Source organism: Peromyscus californicus, unplaced genomic scaffold, assembly GCF_007827085.1.
Source record: "Peromyscus californicus insignis strain IS unplaced genomic scaffold, ASM782708v3 Scaffold_4__1_contigs__length_199733344, whole genome shotgun sequence".
Lineage (NCBI taxonomy): Eukaryota > Metazoa > Chordata > Mammalia > Rodentia > Cricetidae > Peromyscus > Peromyscus californicus.
Genome location: NW_026294562.1, coordinates 163204539 through 163210162, shown reverse-complemented (window position 1 = coordinate 163210162; position 5624 = coordinate 163204539). Strand labels below are relative to the sequence as shown.

At 48.4% G+C, this 5624-nt stretch overlaps 1 pseudogene; it reads right to left on the bottom strand.

Annotated features, from left to right (window-relative positions):
• Positions 1 to 1629: 1629 nt before the first annotated feature.
• Positions 1630 to 2380, bottom strand: LOC128094777 (serum amyloid A-5 protein-like; annotated as a pseudogene).
• Positions 2381 to 5624: the final 3244 nt, after the last annotated feature.

Sequence of the window (5624 nt, the reverse complement as noted above, 5' to 3'; positions counted from 1 at the left end):
TCTGAGGCCAACCTGGTCTACTAGGCAAATTCTAGACCAGCCAAGGCTACATAGATGAGCCTTGTCTCAAACAAAGACAGACCCACACTCTGACTGGTACAGACAATCTGACCTGCATTCTTTCTTCATCTCCGAATCTCTGCTGCAAGGACAAGAATAACGGACTTTAGGACTCTCTGCCAGATCACTGCATAACCAAGAGTTCCAGGGAATTGCTGGCTTGCAGCCCATTTGTACCTAGTGAAGCTGACTAAAGCAGATCAACTAGCCTTTTCCGAGTCCCTCTTCCACTTAGCTCAGACCCCAAAGACACAGAAATGCTGGAACTGGAAGTCAAGCAATAGTCCACATTCCCAGAGTGTCTGCAACCATGGCTTCCATCCCCAGCACAACCACACAAAGCTAGCCCAGCAGCATAGGCTTGTATTCCCAGCACTCGGGAGGTGGAGGCAGACGGATCAGAAGTTTAAGGTCAGCCGGGCGGTGGTGGCGCACGCCTTTAATCCCAGCACTCGGGAGGCAGAGCCAGGCGGATCTCTGTGAGTTCGAGGCCAGCCTGGGCTACTAAGTGAGTTCCAGGAAAGGCGCAAAACTACACAGAGAAACCCTGTCTCGAAAAACCAAAAAAAAAAAAAAAAGAAGTTTAAGGTCATCCATGGCTACAAAGCTGGTTCCAGGCCAGTGTGGGCGACATGAGTCCCTATCTCTAGAGAGCAAACCATCAGAAAATATGATTGTTCCCCCACTAGAACTTACCAACCGTATATGAAATGGGATCTCAGGAGTACAGCGAGAGCAGCACTCCCTGGAAAAGAGTGCCAGCTCTGTCCCTTTCTCTAGCTGAGGTCCCAGAGGAGGTAGGGCTGCTAGGACCTTGCTGCCATGGAGCAGCTGCTCTCTCTCTACTTAACATTGGTGAGAAGAGAGCTGTTAAATCCAACAAGCTTTGTCAGAATCCGTCTTGCTGAATCCTTCCTAGTAAATAAACAGTTACGGACTGGGGCTATAGTTCAGTAGTAGAGTGCTTGTCTAGCATGTGTGAGGCCCTGAGTTCAATGTCCTGCACGGGAGAGAGAGAGAGAGAGAGAGAGAGAGAGAGAGAGAGAGAGAGAGAGAAGGAGGGAAGGAAAGGGGGAAGGGAGGGAGGGAGGGATAGAGATAGAGAATGTGTATTTGAGACAGAGGATCAAAACGGCAGTGTCTGAGGCAGAATCACCACGGCAGTCTTCACACAGTTGTCCCTGTCCACAGAGGCAGAGAAATATCAGACTAATGCCATGAGAGAGGAGAAAGTGCTGGAACAGTAGGCACAGAGGGTGGAGGTCACGACATGGAAAGGTCTGAAAACAGTATCTCTGTAACTTCAGGGACTTGAATTGTCACGTGAGCCTGAATGGGGAATGGGGCCGTCATCAAGAGCTATCTCTCTATGTAACTTCTGAGAACATCAGTCCTAAGCCTAAATATTCTATTCCAGACTGTGTTTAGTATTGACCCTTTATACCAAACAGCTTCACCCACTAAAACACAATGACAGGAAACTTCATCTCTTATGAATTTATTACATGTGCACTATATGCCCTCCACACCCACAGTGGACACTAAAGTGAAGAACCCCATATCCTGACCCCAGACCCCACAGCACAGCCTCCTGAGGCAGTAAGGAGGATGCTCAGTATTCGTCAGGCAGTCTTGCAGGTCTGTAGTGATTGGGGTCCTTGCCACTGAGGCCCCATCTGTTGGCTTCCTCGTCAGCCATAGTATCCTCATGTCCACGGCCCATGAGACTCTGAATGCCCTCTCTTGCATCACTAGGAGAAGCAGACATGGAGGAGATCTATCACCAAGTTTCATGGCCACAGTCGACACCCCCAGTTCTCTCATTTGCATGGAATGGCTTTAGGAGGAAACTAGGAAGGGCCAGGAAAGAGGGCCTGAAACAGTGACCCTGCCAAGCCCAGCAACGCTTAGACCAGTCTGGCCACCCTACACTGAATGACCATCACCAGACAGGCAGGGATGAGTCACTCCCTGTCTGCATTTGGAAACAGGCCTACCCAGCATGAGCTGAGTGCTGGCTCTGCCCACAGCCCAGGATCCACACTGAGCATGAATGGAGGAAGTAACTGCATGAGCAGGAGGGGGAGGGGCCACAGATTGGCATGACCTTCTCTGGGGCTCATCTGCCCCTGGTCTCCTAGCACAGTCAATACCTTCTAACCAGGCCCAGTGTCCCAACGGTCTATGTTTACCTGATGACTTCAGCAACCCAGTCTCTCCCAGGACCCCTTTGGGCAGCATCATAGTTCCCTCTGGCATGGAAGTATTTGTCTGAATCTTTCCAGTTGGCCTCCTTCATGTCAGAGTAGGCTTGTCACATGTCCCCAGCCCCTGGGTGGGAAAGACAACATGAGAGGAAGACAGAGATGGAAAAACTCATGGCTTGAGCCTGTGGTCAGAGCAGCCTGAGACATGGTGGAGAAGAACATTTTCTAACCCTAGTCGGTCTCTCCAGGTTACTACTGAGAGTTCTTAGAAGGTGCTCCTACGAGAGCTGGTGCCGCACCCACCCCCATGGGAGAGATGGCCCCGCCTCTGGCAAGGGAGAGCTGGCTCAGATGGCATGGCTTAGGAGTGCTGGCTCTGACCCTTCCCTAAGGGGGTGGTTCCAGTGACCCAGACTGACCAGCTCATCTACCATCCAGACCCACCTGCCGGGCCTTGGGTTGGCCCACCCTAGTAGCTGCCCCATCTATGACCTACTGGAGAGCACAAGGGCACTGGACCTTCAGAACAATGACTGCAGGATCTCCATGACTTTGGGCAACAACAGGATGACCAAGAGGAGTTTGGTATAATCAATGTAGATTCAGAGACCTGAGGAGGTCTTGGACTTTTGGTTGTTTGGTGATTGGATAATTGGCTTGTGGATGCACATTTGTTCAGAATGATGCTGCAGTTCTTTCTTTCTGTTTTTTCTTACAAATGTCTGTTATTATTTGTGGAAATGATCATCAAATTACAAGAGTTTTGAAGGGACGGGTGAGGAGACAATTATGTGTACGTACTGTGAAGCAGACTCTGATGTGGCTAGAGACCAGAATAGAGAGGTAAGGGGATGGTGCATTGTGAATGGTCAGAAGATGCACAATTGCTGGGGTTTTTTTTTTCATTGCCAAATTCCAATGCAGAAGCTAAGCTCATGCTAGGAAACTTGGAAGCAGGCACCCAGTAGGATGGATTAGTGGGGAAAATGAAAGACACAAAGGCCAGATGTGTTTGATATGAGAGGAATTGTTTTTGAAGATGTCAGGATTCCTATGAGTACATTTGAATGGGTGAGGGTGCTGATTCAGAACTGCAGGGAGAGATTTTGATAGAACCAGTCTACAGCAGCAGCCAATGTTGTTGATCCAGCACAGAGAGCTTTGGATGGACCATAAATCATGCTCTGGCAGAACACTGGGAAAGCTGCCTGTAGAGCACCAAGGACTGTCAGTGATGCTGGCATGGTTAGCATGGTAAGGTGGACTAGTGAGATCTTGTTCGCAGAGGGAAGATCCTGGGAGGCTGGTTCTGGTCACTGAATGAAGGCTGTGCCCTGAAAGCCAATCCAAGTGAGGGAGCCTAGGAATTGAATATTCAGAACTCTAGACAGAGGCAGCAGCCTCCCCTCTTCGCGCTAGTTGGGGGCTCCGTGGAGTGGCTGATACCCAGAAGCCAGGATGACACTCTCTCCTAAAGACTAAGTAGACTTGATGCCTTTCTGGTTTTCCCCCAACAGGCTTCATTCTACTGAGAAAAGAGAGAGAAGAGAGATGAGAGGGAGGGAGGGAGGGAGGGAGGGAGGGAGGGAGGGAGGGAGAGAGAGGAGGGAATGGAGGGCCAAGAGTGAAAAAAAACTAAAAAGTCTGACTAGTAGGGATAGATATGTCTATAATATATTTTTGAGACATTCTCATAAAAAGTGCTTATAAACAAGATTTTCTTTTTAGAGATAACATACAGCACGCAAAAGTGAATGTGGGGCTAGGAATGTGGCTCATTGGTATAGTACTTGCTCGCATGTGTGAAGTCCTGAGTAGTTTGAAACAATGCAATATAAACAAAACGAAAGCACACACATTAGGAATTGCAGACTAATTCTGAACTTGGAAAACCTTAAATACAGGACAGAGGGTTCGAGTTTCACCCGAAGGAATGGGATCCATGTATCAGAGAGCCACAGTCAGCCCATTCCTTCTGTCATGAGCAGGACCCCTTCTGGGAAGAACGCTGTTACACAGGAAGAAGAAACCATCTATGTCCAAATCCATTTCTCTGAAAGAGCCTGCAGAGAGTCTACAGAGAGCCTAAGAGTCTGTAGGAGTCATTCAAGGACCAGCACCCAGAACATAGCAGCCCTCAGCCAGCACTCTGCCTACTCCAGCTCTACCTCAGAACTCCCTAAGAAGACTTTCTGGAAATTGGCCCATCCATTATAAAAATGAATGGTGGCTTACAGGAATTCTAGGGTGGGTGGCTTAGTTTGGAAAAGGGCCATGGGTCACAGCAATCCAGCTTCAGGCAACAAAAACCTGGACATTGTCCCTTTGGTACCCTGCCATGCTTCTTCGTATGTGAAAGCCCTGTTACAAAACACCACAGGATCTGTCCAGGAGAGGCCTTGAACCTGAGTTCCCATCATAGATCTTAAAATCCAGCACTTTGGGTTGGAAACAGCATGGTCCAGAGGGGAAGAGTCACCTTGGGTTCTAGGACCTAGAGTGACTTCAGCTATGCCCCATAGTGAAACTGGGAGACCCTCAAAGTCCTGGTGTAGAGGGGACAGTGTCTAAGAAAAAACATAGGATGGAGTGGCCCCAGTGATGTTCGGTAGCATTTCTGCTGTTTTCACAGCCAAGAAAGTGTGCATCAAGGGGTCCACGTCCCTGTACTCCTGGGCCTTCTGAATTTGCACCAGTGGCATGTTCACCTACATGCATGCACTGCTTAAAGACCCAGATGTGCTCTGAGAGACGCAGAATCTTAGTTACCCTTCTATTGCCAAGACAAAAATACCATAACTTAGAAACTCATAAAAGAATGGTTTTGTACTCATGGTTTCAGAGGAATAAGAATCTATCATGACGGGGAGACATGGCAGGAAGTGACAGGGAGTTCAGAGGCAGGCAGGAAGCAGAGAGTAAACAGCAAATGAAATAAGACTTTAAAAATTCAAAGTGACACACATCCCAGTGATATACTTCCTCTAGTAAGGCTCCAACTCTCAAAGGACCCACAATTGTCTTAACAGCTCTACCATCTTGGTTACTTATGGAGGGCATAGCTCCTCAATATCACAATATGGCAGAAGGCACCCAGGTCATCGTGTGAACATGCACCTGCACACAGCTAGACAATACAGGCTAATTCACCCATGTTGTCTCCAAGTACAACAAAGAAAGAGTGAGTATCAGGTGCATGAGGCTGTTGCTGGCACAACAGGGAACACTCTTGTACACTAACGTGGTTAACCAAAAGAAGTGTGTTGGAGTAAGTACAAACCAGGAATGGAGAGATTCTTTACCACCATCAAAGCCTGTATAGAATTCTGTGTGCTGCGGTTTCATGTGAATGGCAGC